The sequence below is a fragment of the Pseudophryne corroboree genome, chromosome 8 (assembly GCF_028390025.1).
Source record: "Pseudophryne corroboree isolate aPseCor3 chromosome 8, aPseCor3.hap2, whole genome shotgun sequence".
In the NCBI taxonomy this organism is placed as follows: Eukaryota; Metazoa; Chordata; class Amphibia; order Anura; family Myobatrachidae; genus Pseudophryne; species Pseudophryne corroboree.
This window is the reverse complement of record NC_086451.1, coordinates 296930844-296945961: the sequence shown is the minus strand read 5'-3', so window position 1 is coordinate 296945961 and position 15118 is coordinate 296930844. Positions and strand designations below refer to the sequence as shown.

Below are 15118 nucleotides of genomic sequence, written 5' to 3'. Positions count from 1 at the left end.
TTTGTAGGTGTAAAAAGCATTTGTCAGGTTTAGTTTACAAGATGCAAAAAGCTGGAATTGGTTTCTGGATGTCCAGTGGGTTTTATATGCAGGACAGTGCTCTCCAGATAATTGTGGATCACAGCAAGAAATTCTTTCACAAGGAACAGTCACTTAAGTAAGGTGAATAAAGCAATATATACGTTTAAAAATATATACAGTAGACTGACGTTTGCCTGCCAATATCTGCATCATTCATAAATACATCTTTTGTACTATATTTTTTTTCCAGTGTTGATGCAAAATAGTGTAATTGCAATCCAGTGATTTTACATTTTGTATGACGTTCTATTCCAATATCTTCCTTGTGGCAAAGAACCATAATGATGCTGTCCTATATTCCACTACAGATTGGTGGTCAGTAAACTCATTGCAATAACGAGAATATATTTTATGTTGTTGATGTTTGGATATTATGGAAACATTGACTGCCATGCAAGAGAAGAACAGACTGTTTCACTCCAGCCTTCCGTTGTGATTAATATGAATGAAAATCCAGATTAACCTTTTCATGTCCCGTAATGTATCACAAAGTTCTGAAGGCTTTTTATAGGCTGCCCGCAATATCCTTAATTACTTTAAATGCATCATTTGCTGCCATCGCCATAGTAACCTGCAAGGCAGTCCCAGGGCTTACTGGTTAAACTTGCTTGATATTTTTGTGAATAACCATTAACCTCATCTGGGCTGAATTCCCTGAGATATGACAGTTCATTGTATCCCAAACGATATAATAATATCCTCACGAGTAAGTGCCTGGAACGAGTTACACGCAGTAGGTTGCTGTGTCTGAAACCATTTCCGCTTTTATCACGTTAAAAAAAAAAAGGTTTGGCTGCATACAATATATATATATATATATATATATATATATATATACACATGCATACAGTGTGTGTGTGTGTGTGTGTGTGTGTGTGTGTGTGTGTGTGTGTGTAAAACGCAGAGAATAACAATATCCTTTAGCATTCAGTGCACAGAACGCAAAGTATGGGAAGCAGAGGTGGATATTCTGTGCTTTTTTGGGGTCATGCCTGCTCGCTGTACGGACACCAGAACGCAGATTTGAAAAGGATCCCGAGTGTGCATCTGCATTTGGTGCATGTGTGCAAGGTGTTAGGCAGAGGCTGTCAGAGGGAAAGATAGGGTGGGAGGGAGAGGACAGAGGGAGGTGCATTCATTTCACTGACTGCTGCTTCTGCTCCTTGAAACACACACACACACACACACACACATACATACAAGCATCATACAACAGCATCCACGGCCCTCATCCAAAGGTAACCCTTCGAAGGAAGCATTCTCTCATCAATCTGGGAAATCATTATTCAGAGGAGACCATTTATGGCAGTGTGCAATACAACAATGAGTTATTATAGGGGTATGATAAACTCTGCCCTGTTTTTCTAGTGCGAGATGCTTTCATCTTCAGAGATCTATTAAATCAATGAAACCATGATGTTGCTGCTGTATATAATTTCCAAATGGAGAAGGGTTTATTGGTTCCTTGGATCGGTTTAAAGAAAATATAAGGTGAAGGTGTTATTACCTGTGGTGTTTGTTTATTACTATTATTTAAAAAAAAAAATACTATCATGGAGAAGTTTGACGGAGGAGAGGAAAAAATGTGGGACTCATTGGACTTATTGAGCTGCTCCTCAGGCTGATAAGGGGATGTATTACAGAAGTGGATGCAGCGTACACAAGGAAACCTTTGATCATGTAGACCAGAAGTGTCAGCCTAGGTAAGTCCACAACATTCACCTCTATTGTTCTCAATTGTAGTGCTGCTCACCAAGGGGCCTGAGACACACACACACAGTGATTATTATCCCGAAGCAGGTTAAATAAACACACTGTATTGTTGTTTCTATGTAACATGTTCAGATATTTACTACATGTGACAGAATAACGGTTTACGTTTCAGTATTCACCATTTGACAAACCAAGACATTATGCATCATAAACCATGGTGTTCCCGACAGCAGCTTAAATATTAATACCCTCCAGAATGGAAAAGCCAGAGTTAAGGCAATTAAAGGAACCTGATGTTTAATCCACACAGTGATTCACGGAAGTATATCTACTGCATTGCTGGATCTTGAAATATTAGTTTAGGCTTTGTCTGACCCAGTTTTCGCTGCTGGAAAATGTTTTGTGCACTCTCATACAAGGAGCTGTTAGCGAATCTGTGAATTGTTCCAGTGTGATCCCTGGCCTCTCTTATGTCAGGTTTATTACACAAAACTCACTTATATGACACCACTGCATATACAGTATTCATCATTTTTCTCTGCAAGATACAACACATTGCCAGAAGGATATATGCTGACAGCTGATGTTTACAAAGGCACATTTTCTGGGATTCTCTGTTGCTCTGTAACTATGTTCTGCATAGTGTCCTATATCCTATGATTTGATTGCAAGCCCGAAGGATTATTTTGTCTATGTAACATTGATTTCATGATAAAAGCAAATAAATATATATATATATATATATATATATATATATATATGCTGTGACTCTAGAAGCCTAGTAGAAAATATTATTGGAATTCTTATTATCAGCATGATTCACTTACGTATTACTAGACAAGTTTGGAATCATACCATAAATGACTGCTTATTTTTTTTTCATGCCTGCCTTCTCTTATGAGGGGATGCTAGCAGAAGACGTAGGGCCCAGTGTTGCACCAAATGTCATCCTACTACCTCATACATTTCTTCTGAGATTCCCCCTGAAAGGTTTCTACCACACGTACATCTACTCTAACCCTGAAATTTGCAACAGGTATAACCTTTCATTTTTAGTGATTTCTATAAATCCTGCAGTATACAGTACTAGCAATCAGGACTGCAGCTGTTCAGTATTTCCCGGGAGCATTCCTCAGAAGTGGCCATATTATACAGCTTAGTACAGCATGCACCCTGGAAGCTTCCAAACATACAGTAGAAAATATTGTGCCTCATATCCAGGCACACAGACACAACATACAATGAAGAGCAAGTCCTGGTGGTTGCATATTATTAAAACATTGTAGAAGCTACTCACATCATCAATTACTCCGGTGTATGTGCTTTAAAGAATTCATGGAAAGAAACACTAGTTTTGTGCATAATTAAAATTATTATAAAGAAATTGAAATGAATGATGTTTATTTATAAGCTGGTAGTGTCCATAAGACGCATCTGTATAAGTTAAAGTATACAAATTGAATATTTATAATATTCATGTTGAAATATAGATTAAGTTTAGTAATATATTATCCAGAACTCAGAGATACGGAAAGTTATTACAGAACACCTTTTAATATTGGCTGTATGGCCTCTTCTGTGGCATCAGCCATAGCAGTCTGTAGATTGTCAAGTGATTTTGTGTTATATACATTTTCAGCTGGCTATTTGAAATAATCTTATAGACTCTTATAATACTTATAGACTACTATTGTAACGGTTGTGTCTATGTCCCTTCCGTGATCAGGACCAGACGCTACCCTATTATAACCCTGAACTCGCATTGACCCGGGTCCGGGTTATGTCTGAAAGGGTCTATGTGGGATGACAGTCCCGAGTACTGTGCCCCTTTAGTCAACCAGGGATATCCCCAGGACTAGCAACCGGAGTCAGTGCCCCGGCTCCTGTCTGAAAGGGATGACCCAAATCTTGATGACCCAAGTCATGACTAAAAGAAGCTGATTGGCAGGCGACTGTAGTGCTTGGATATGACATCATCTTCCAGCACCCACTGTAAGCCGGAAGACCTGGGTCACTAGAAGACCCGGGTCCGGTGTGAAGGGTAACGACCCAAGAATAGCCCAGGTTGTCACCCATGTGTGAATGGGGACAAGAACAGAAGGGTAATGTTGACTTTATTCCTTATTTAAATTAGTTTTCACTTAACCTACTTAACCTGTTATTGTTTTTTATTTTATTTGTTGGATTTTTGTAGAACCAGTAATTTAGGAAGCAACAACATTTCTGTGGACTGTTCTAATAAACTGATATAATTTATTTGTGTAGCTCATTCCTACATTTTTCCTTTTTTAGAAAGGGACTATGGAAATTGTTGCAATTTAATGGATTTAAAGGCATTTTAACCTAACATTTAAATTTTTAAAAGTACCTAATAATAGGGAAAGAAAATGCTAGATGTATTTTTAAGTTATTTCTCTGAACACGTCATAAGGATATTGGACAGGATGGATCAAAGATAACTTTGCGGTCAAGCCTGCGAAAATGCACCAAGCTCTGGAACGTGATATATTCTGTAGCTTGCAGATGGCTTTGCCTAGTAGGAGCCTATGTGTTTTGTCCCCGCAAAGTTCACTAAGAGAAATTGGATCCCTCACAGTATCCCCTGCAGCGCTTGCTTCATCTGACGCATGTGCAGAAGGACTCCCAGGTCTTAAACCCAGCAGTCCTTGCATTGCAAAGGATAGCTCTTATCAGGAGAACTGTCCTTTGTTATCTTTTTCAAGCATACAGCATTACTAAATTCTGCTAAGCTTACGATAAGTGGCGGAATGCATCACATGCATCTTTAATATAGAAAATATAGGGATAATTTTCCTGAAACAATAACAGAACCACATTCCCTCCTCATTCTAGCTGTAGAAACCAACGACCAGGGCCGTAAGTAGCTGTTTGTGGAGTGTGCCACCGCACATTCCGCTGCAGGGTAGGGGGCGCTGTTGGAGGCACTTGTCAATTATCTGTTTTAATTACTTTCACTTGCAGCTCCTGATCGTTGCTGTCTCCTACCCCCACTCCTTCCATCGCTAAATCCTATACAACATTCATGAACTTAACTTGATAGCTCTTTGTTATTCAGTCACACTGTCCTTTATTACATTTAAAGATGATGACATACTCAGCATTTGAACCCATTGCCTGTGGCATTACAGTCAAACACTCTATTCATTGAGCTATCTGCCCTTGCATGGGAAGCTAGGGAATTCTAAGCTAGAGAAATCTAACTATTTGTAGTTTACCTTGTACTTTGTGAAAAAATGGGTGTATGGCTGGAATGAAACAGGTTATAGGTTTGAATCCTGGGTATGGCAGTATATTGAAATGTGTTGTTTAATAAAGTTCATTGTAACTGAATAACAGCGAGCTCTCAAGTTAAGTGCATGACTATGGTATAAAGAGGATTTATGTCCAAATCCATTTTCTCTATAAATGTGTGTATAATACCTGTATATAGGAATAGATTGCACATATAACCCCCAGTCCACATATACCATAGAGCTCATCATATTGGTGATGCAGCTTTGTCTAGGGAACCCCTATTTGTGGGGACCCCTGGAGGACCATCCTGGGTGCCCTGTTAATCTGATTCTGTAGATGGCTGAGTCTTGTTTTGTTTTTAAAAAAAATCATTAGTTATGCAATGTGTGTTGCCATACTTGTAAGTCTAATAACTAAAAACAAAGACATATTAGAGCCAGGAATGCAATTAATTCCCTATGAAGCTTAGCAAGATGAGTTGGAGGTTGAGTGTTTTAGTACTCAGATTACTGTATGTACTGTATAAGTGAAGTGCAGAAATACAGTATACTGTATGTAGGCCTTCCAATAACAATGCAAGCTTAATTTGTCTTGATAAAGAAAAACAAGAGGACAGTGTATGCAGACAGGAAAGGTGGATGAGACCAGGGCTGTTCCGACGCATACGCGGGCTGCGCGGCCGCATAGGGAGCCCGATAGTGAAGGGCGCTGCTGCTGACAATGAGTGAGTTACCATCACTCACTGTACAATGCCGCGGCCGTCCGCCCGCCCTGGATACAGGCTGCTCTCTCATAAATGCACAGCTGTGCAACCGGCTCGCAGCCCTCCTCCGTGGGCCTTTACAAAGCAGGAGGAGGCAGTCTAGCTGGAGTAGAGGAGGGGGCCCCCTCCCCTTTCCTCCTCTCTAATAATACTGCTTGACTTGCCATGTTTCCGACGGAGGGCCGGCTCGAGGGACATTCAAGTGCAGTGGCTGGGTACAGTTGCCAGGCTTTCCGACGCAGGGCCAGCTCGAGGGACATACAAGTGCAGTGGCTGGGTGCAATTGTTACTGCCAGTGCTGAGATACTGGGACCATGCTTTCCTGAAACTTCCACTGTGTCCAGAAATTAACAGCTCACTTACTGCAGGTCTCACTCACCCTTCCTTCCTTCCTTCCTTCCTTCCTTCCTTCCTTCCTTCCTTCCTTCCTTCCTTCCTTCCTTCCTTCCTTCCTTCCTTCCTTCCTTCCTTCTCTCTCTTTCCCCTCTCTATCACACCCCTTCACTCTTTCACCATAGCTTCTCTCTCTCTCTCCCATTCCCCCCCCCCCATAGTGTTCTTGTCAATAGTTATGCCATTTATAAATAAGTCTAGTTTATCTAGAGCCCTATCTAAGTACTAGTATTTACAAACCAACTGTTAAGCATTCTTATTACAGACAGTGGCAGTTCTAGGGGTGGGTAATGTGTAATGTGTTTAAGGGACTATACCGGCATTATGTGTAAAAGAATCTCTTCTGTAGCGCGGCATGTGTAAACGGCTCTTCTGTGGTGCAATGTGCATAAGGGGTGCTACTGTGTGGTGTAATGTGACTTATGAACGCTACTGTGCGGTGAAATGTGAATTGGTACTATTCTCCCCTTGATACCAAGCCCCTATATATTCCACCAAGGGACGCCAAAATATATTTCCGCTTACCCAAAAAAATTAGGCTCCTGGTGGCCCTGGATGAGATGGAGATAGAGGGCTCAGGAGTTATACAGCCAGAGTCAGTTTTATAATATTACTAGCAGAAGTACCCGACGTTGTCTGGGTTTAAATTTTCAAGTACTTAAGTTATCATTTTTAAAAGTAGTTAGCTGCTTAGCAGCTCTTCCAACACACCCATGAGGTGGCTGCCTGTTGTCGGGATTGTTTTATTTTATTTATTTTTTGGGGGGGAGGGGGGTGTTGCCAGTAGCCCTAATCCACAGTTTTCCGTTCTATTTAGCTATATTGGGTTATATTTTTCTTCTGTGCAGGGAAAAACTAGCTGCTTTTGCATGTAAGCTACAAATGTTAGACAGCTTCATTTTTATACTGCAATTTAGATATCAGTTTGAACATACCCCACCCAAATCTGAATCTGTCTGTACATGTTACATCTGCCCACCTGCAATGCAACATGGTTTAGCCCAGTTGCTTGCTTCTTTGCTTTACTTAAAATGAATCAGGCCCTCTGCGAAGTCCCACAAAGGGCCTGCACAAATAGTGCCGGCTGTAATCTTGTGTGTGTCACCTCAGAGAAGGAAGAAAGCAGTGCCTGTAATATTATACTGTATGTTCTGTAAGTGTAAATTGACAGATGTATTTAAAGAAAAACATATCAATAATAATCTTATTTATTGTTCAGAAAACAAACTATGTTTGAAGCTGGATCAGATAGATAGATAGATAGATAGATAGATAGATAGATAGATAGATAGATAGATAGATAGATAGATAGATAGATAGATAAAAAAATAATGTTGATCTTAAAACAAAGAAAAAAGAATAAAAGGATCAAGCTTACCACTATATATTTTTGATGTTTAGATTGGGTCCTCTGCTTCTGTTTGGTGCCCTTCAGATAAGGAGGGAAAAAATGTCCAGATCACAGCACCTTGTGTGGCACACGGGACAAATACTCTTTATCTGTAGCCATTGTGTCAGGCAAGGGACATGGAAGGTATGGTGGCAGTATGATACAGCAACAGTACTCTACCGTCTTTTTTTCTGCAACAGTGCATCTGCTGTAGGTGGAAATGCTGGGCAGAATGGGCCTCAGGATATTCGGCAGCCTCAGGCGTGCTTCCCTCAGTGCAGCTGCCCGATTTTCACAGGCACTTGACTAATTTCTTCCTCTTCCTGATGATGGCCCCCTCTTCCTCTTCCAGATGATGGTCCAGCTGTTCCTCTTCCTGATGATAGTCCACCATTGGATGGTCTGTGATATCCTGACGTCAGCCATGTCTCACTGATGTTATGATTGGTTCCTCCATTTCCAAGAAGCTGGGCATACTCCCTTCGGCTCACTGTAGCTGGTGACAGTACCTACACAGATTGAAAAAAAAAAGAAAAGGGAAAGAAAAAACTCAGATGAGATTGTGCGCTGGTGAAACGCTGGCAGCAAATTCTAGTGAGTAAACGTGATCTCTCTTGGGAGGCTCTTTCTCATGCGTCAGCAACAGCTTCAACTCAAGAAATGCCAGTGATATTGCCGTGCGGGCGGCAGTTGGTAATGGCAGTTGTTGATGGCCATGCTTCACATCAGCAGCATCTTCCCACTGATATTACACAGTGATACATGTGGGAAATGACATGTTAATGCTGATGAATCAAAACACCAAAACAGGGTGGTTTGTGGCATCTACTGAAATCTTCTAATTTCTGCTGCTGGTCCCAGTGAGTTCAACTGTCATTGCTGTTGCCGTGCCTACTCCTCCATTGGCTATCTCTGTGGCTTCTATCATGACTGCTGCCTATATTATAACTTTTATGGGATATTTATATATATATATATATGAGTGTTTGTGTATGTTCCCCATATTATATGTTAACACGGAAAAGTTATATTACCATGAACAGAGTTAATAAAATTTGCATGTTAGTAGTATAATCTTCCATGCAGCATTCCTCCATTCTCCATTCCTCACTGTAACAACACTATTTGCATAAGAATATAAAAAAAGGTAACACACAGTAGTGAAGTACGATTACATTAAATTTAATGAACAATAGAAATGAAGTACTTCGAATTAACAACAACTCACATATCATAGATGGCCTGGCTGGATCCTCTGCATTTTGAACACTCCACTCGCTGCTTATAACCGGTATACACCTGGTCATCTGTCTGATAACTGTACCACTCAAGGCAGCTAGTTCTATGACTTCAGACCTCGTATCATCAGCCCTTATGGCGTCACTAAATGCCCTTTCCTCAGGACCACATATGGCAGGTAAACATGGTCATTTTGTAATATATGGTGCTCAGGAAAGAACAAGTACACCTCCTTTACAGTGACATTAACCTTGCATCAGGATTGTATCCAGAGATATGTCCCAATAATAACTTGCTGAATTGAAGTGTGTGAGTCGGCTGGAATTTAAATGCTGATATATATATATATATATATATATATATATAACACTGCATTGTGATGCTATATATATATATATATATATATATATACAGAGAGAGATTAAAGAAGGAGAGTGTAGGCAGTTTTAAAGATAAGTTGGGAGTCTTAATCAAAAATGATAATGACACAGTGGACAAACTAAATGAGTTTTTTTCAACGGTATTTACAAGAGAGGACCAAATTCTGAGACTAACACACAATCTCAGTAATGATACTGTCCCACTGATAAGTGCTTATTTAAGTGAGGAGGTACTGTAGTCTGTGACCAATTAAAACATTTTAAGATTTCACCAGATGGAATTCGCACAAGGGTTCTAATGGAGCTTCACTCTGAACTTGCAAGACCGCCATTTTTGATCTTTAAAGATTCAGTTATATCAGGTATGTTTCCCAAAGACTGGCGTATAGCGGAGGTAGTGCCAATATTCAAAAAGGGAAGTAAAGATGAACCGGGTAATTATAGACCAGTTAGTCTTACATCTATAGTGGGGAAAGCATTGGAAGGTATTCTAAGGGATAGTATTCAAAAGTTCCTTGAAGCCAATAAGGTAATTAAAAGGAATCAACATGGATTTGTGAAGGTCAAACCAACTTACTTGGCTTTTATGAAACAGTAAGTGTGAACCTTGATCAGGGTAAGGAGGTGGATGTAATCTTTTTAGACTTTGCCAAAGCTTTCGACACAGTACCACACATGCGACTTATCTATAAGCTGCAAGAAATAGGGCTAGGGAGCACATTATGCACTTGGGTCAAAAATTGGTTAGATAAGAGGGAGCAGCGCTTTGTGGTTAATGGATCATTTTCAAATTGGACTGAAATGCTAAGTGGTGTGCCAGAAGGGTCTGTACTAGGTTCACTATTGTTCAACATTTTTATTAACGTCCTAACAGTAGGTCTAGAGAGCATGGTGTCAATTTTTGCAGACGATACCAAATTGTGTAAGGTTATAAATACGGAAGGGGATGCTGAGTCTCTTCAGAACGACTTAGTTAAACTAGAAGCATGGGCAGTCAAATGGAGAATGCGCTTCAATACAGACAAGTGTAAGGTAATGCACTGTGGTGGCAAGAACAAAAATAACACCTACATACTAAATGGAGTAATATTAGGGGATTCTGTACTGGAAAAGGACTTAGGTGTTCACATAGATAGCAAACTAAGCAGCAGTACCCAAAGTAGGATTGCAGCAAAGAAGGCTAATAAGATATTAGCATGCATAAAATGGGGAATTGATGCAAGGGAAAAGAGTGTTATACTCCCATTATATAAATCCCTAGTGAGGCCACCTCTTGAATACTGTGTACAATTTTGGGCACCATACTACAAAAAGGATATCCTGGAACTAGAAAAGGTTCAGAGGTGGGCGACCAAACTAATTAAGGGCATGGAGACGCTGGAATACGAGGAATGGCTTGCAAGGCTAGGCATGTTTACACTGGAGAAGAGGAGACTAAGAGGGGACATGATCAACGTCTACAAATATATAAGGGGACAATACACAGAGTTTGCGCGGAACCTGTTTTTGGTAAGATCAGCACAGAGGACACATGGACACTCGCTTAGGTTAGAGGAGAGGAGATTCCGCACAATGCGGCGTAAAGGTTACAGTAAGGACAATACGTGTTTGGAATTCCCTGCCTGAGGGAGTTGTAATGGCGGACTCCGTCAACACTTTTAAGAATGGGTTAGATAAATTCCTAATGGATAAGGATATCTAGGGTTATGGTGTGTAGTCACGCAATATAGTTACTATAAAAAGAGGAATAAAACACAACGGCTGACATCATCAGACAAAATTTAGACCAAAATAATCCTGCATAGGAGACCATAAATAGGTTGAACTCGATGGACAAATTGTCTTTTTTCAACCTTAGACACTATGTTACTATGTTTTATATATATACTGTTTGTATATATATATATATATATATATATATATATATATAGTGTGGTGCTTGGAAGTTTCTGACTCTTCAGAACTTTATATATTTCTGCTGAAATTAGTCTGAAACTACCTCAGATTTTCACACAAGTCCTAAAAGTAGATAGAGAGAACCTGATCAAACAAATGAGATAAACAAATTAGACTGACTCATTTTTTTTATTGAGGAAAATGATCCAATATCACATAGCTGTGAGTGCTAAAAGTATGTGAACCTTTGCTTTCAGTATCTGGTATGACCCCCTTGTGCAGCTATAACTGCATGTAAACGTTTCCAGTAATAGTTGGTTAGTCTCGGCTTAGAGGATTTTTACCCTATTCCTCCATACAAAACAGCTTCAACTCTGTTATGTTGGTGGGTTTCCTCCCATGAATGAACTATTCGCTTCAGGTCCTTCCACAACATTTCTATTGGATTAAGCTCCGGGCTTTGACATGGCCATTCCAAGACTTTTAATGTATTCTAATTTAACCATTCTTTGGTCGAATTATCTCTCTCTGCACATGTTACATCTACCCCACCTGCAGTGCACATGGTTCTGCCCATTAGAGAAAGATTTTGCTTTGGCGATCAACCCTTTATCAGGCCCATTGTTTGTTACATTGTATAATGTGTACCCAGCTTAAGAATTGTTGGGACCCCAAGGCAACTAACTGATGAGGGGACCGCAGTGGTGCAGTCTATGGGAGGTAGATACTGCACAGCTCAGTAAGAAGGCATAACCACTCTGCTTGCAACTATGATATATGGTTAGCAAACATCACATGAACTTGTACTGGACTATAAAAACACATCATTGGGATCCAATAGTCGTCACAATAGAATATTAGATTACTTTTTAGGCATTTACACTTACCAACCACCGCTGGATACATGAGGAGCATTAAAAAATAATTTACTTTTTTTTTTTAATTTACATGTATAAAACATACAGTGTTTTCAATATCTCTGCAATCCATAGTGTTTCAATTGCCTTTAGACATTAGAGACAGTATGAGACCACATGCAGAAATAAAATAAAGAATAGTGTTCCCGTAAATATGAATTTTTTTTATTATTATTATTATTATTATTATTATTATTATTAATAATGTGTCCTTATATGTTTTAACTTCATAATAATTTTTTTGTAGTCTAGTCAGTTATAAAAGTACATTCCTATAACATTTTATTTTCTTTATCTGCCGTAATCCACTGGAAGATAGAGAAACTCAAAACTCATGCAGAGAGTAGTGATACCTCACACTCAGAGGCGTCACCAGGTGTGGTGACACCTGGTGCGCACCCCTGATGTACTGCCGCGATCGCGGCAAAAAAGGGGCGTGACCTTACAGCTAGGGGGCGTGGCTTCGCGGGGATACTGGTATCGTCACTCTGGGGGCGTGCCCAGCATCTCCGGAGATGCTGGGCTTCCCCCAGAGACGGTCTCAGTGTGCTGTCGGCTCCTCTGCTATGACAGGAGCCGGGTGCTGTAGCGGAATTTCACACTGCAGCACCTGGCTCCTGTCACTACGGAGGAGCTGACATTTGGTGTCACCCCCTCCAGGTGTCACACCCGGGTGCGGGCCGCACCCCCCGCACCCGCCTTGTGACGCCACTGCTCACACTGACTGCAGTGTCAGCTTTCTCACCTCTCAGAATAATCTCTGTTTTTATAGCAGTTCTTCCAGTGGGTTTTCGGCAGTCTGCAAAACCGCTGCTTCATGCATTTCATTTTTTTTTTATTCATAAAATGTTTATAAATCAAGACAATTTGCAATGCTATCCATACACTCTTTCATACATCATCAATACCATTTGCAGTGTCACCAACAAATATATCAAAAGCACTGGTCCAAGTACAAATCCTTCAGGTACTCCACTGGTAACCTTTCCCACCTGTGAATACACTCCATTTACTACAACTCTCTGCTTCCGATCCTGCAACCAGTCTGCGATGTGGGACAAGAGCCCTACTGAAGTCTAGATAAACTACATCTAGACTACTCCTCCCCCCCATTCCCCCTACACTTGATCTATTACTGTAGTCACCCAGTTAGAAAAGTCAATAAGATTTGTTTGGCATGCTCTCCCCCAGTAAATCCATGCTGTTTGGGATACTGTAAATTGCTGGATTTGAGATATTCCACAACTCTTTCTTTTAATAGTGTTTCCATTATTTTCCCTAGTACCTAGTCACTGGTCAGTAGTTGTTTGCCTATTCCTTGCTTCCACTTTTATGCAGTGGGATTACATTTGCTCTTTTCCGTCCTCTGGAATTACTCCTGAACCTGCTTTGTCTGGTTTTCACCCATCCTCCCTGTCTGGCTGTTGTAATCTCAAGTAAGATAACATCTCTTTAAATTAATGCATCATATCATTTAACAATCACACAGTTAAAGGCATGTGAAAATAAATGCTGAAAGTAATCTGCTTCGACAGAGAAAAGAATTACATTTTTCATTTACTTGAATGGTTGACTACTATACAACGTTTCTATGGTTTCTATTTACTGTAACTCTATAACAATAATGAAAGAATTGTAGAGGGACCTTATCAAGCTTTTTTTGGCCCTATCCATGAATACCCGTCATACTGCGCTGCTTAAATGTTGTTGCTTAATAACCATACAGATCTTTGAAAAAGGAATTACACAGTTTTAGAAGATTATTGAATGACACACATAAGTACATATAATGTACTAAATTATATATTTTAACAGAATTGCAGAAATATAAGCATAGAGTCAAAAATATATATCAAGTACATGAATTATAGTAAAAAGTATATCCACATAGAATCTAGAAGTTGCAGTTGCGCTTGGTAAAACCATGGGGGATTCAATTATAAATGTTTGTTCCAAGTGCTAAATGAGGATCAAAGTGCAAGACATACAGTATCCTGGAAATCAAATGAATGAATAAAAATGGCAATAACTGTTCGGTTGAAAGTGCCTCAGAGTATGAGGAGTAATCCAGATAAATGAGCTGCTGTCAGTGGTTAAAGCATTTTGGTGCAGGTACCTGACCAAAGCAGCCAGATGCCTCTGAACACCTACTGTACATTATAGTATTTATGACTGAATTGTCATTGTGATGCTTGGCTCCTTACTACAGTATCTCATGATGAGCTAGCAACCACCATTTATTTGAAATAAAGTAAAAAATGCCCCAAAGCCATTGATATTTCATCCATGAACTATTTCCCACAATCAGTAGAAGTATGGACCTGTGCTAACTAGGAATGAGTTGGTTTGGATTTCAGAGATACGAAACCCCCCCTCCTCCTGAACTTCTCGATCCGAGCCTGACTCCGGTTTTCCCGCCAGACTTAGGAGGCAAAACGTCATCATCCCGCTGTAGGATCTCGCTGGTTTTGGATCCCATATATAAGACGCAGCCCATCGGTGCCATCTTCACTCTAGCATTGGAGAGTGAGGGAGACATACCTCTGTCTCTCTGTGGGTGGTGGCGTCGGGTGGGGTTGTGTGTGTTGTTTAGGGGTACTGTCCTGTGTGTTGTTAGGGGTGCTGTTCTATGGTGCTGTCCTGTGTTGTACAGGGGTGCTGCCCTGTGCTGTTAGGGGTGCTATACAAGGGTTCTGCTGTCCTGTGCTGTATAGGGGTGTTGTCCTGGGGTGGGGTGCTGTCCTGTGCTGTTAGGGGTGCGGTCCTGTGCTGATAGAGGTGCTGTACTGGGGTGCTGCTGTCCTGTGCTGTACAGGGGTGCTGTTAGGTATGCTGTCCTGTGCTGTTAGTGGTGCTGTACAGGGGTATGTATGTGTGCTGCAAAAATAAAGGGACACTGTCCTGTGTGTTGTAAAAATAAAGGGGCACTGTCCTGTATGCTGTAAAAATAAAGGGCCGCTGTCCTGTGCTGTTAGGGGTGCTGTACAGGGGTGCTGTCCCTCTGCCATTTAAGTCCAGAGGTGCTGCTACCTGTCTGCAGTGCTGTTTAACTAACTAGTTAGCTGGTTGAAGATGTACTGGAGTACAATCC

The 15118-nt window shown here is 40.5% G+C and overlaps 1 protein-coding gene and 1 long non-coding RNA gene across 3 annotated transcripts in view; one reads left to right on the top strand and one right to left on the bottom strand.

Moving 5' to 3' along the window:
• Positions 1 to 15118, bottom strand: part of LOC134949001 (uncharacterized) — a 175760-nt gene that overhangs the window by 80527 nt on the left and 80115 nt on the right. For both annotated transcript variants that reach the window (XR_010183081.1, XR_010183080.1), the window contains exon 2: positions 7584 to 8104. This is a non-coding gene — a long non-coding RNA (uncharacterized LOC134949001). The remainder of the gene's footprint in view (positions 1 to 7583; positions 8105 to 15118) is intronic.
• The window catches only part of TRPC5 (transient receptor potential cation channel subfamily C member 5), an 829680-nt gene continuing 815826 nt past the window's right edge, over positions 1265 to 15118 (top strand). Inside the window, exon 1 of the mRNA XM_063937327.1 lies at positions 1265 to 1784. The gene's annotated coding sequence lies outside the window, so the exon portion shown is untranslated. The remainder of the gene's footprint in view (positions 1785 to 15118) is intronic.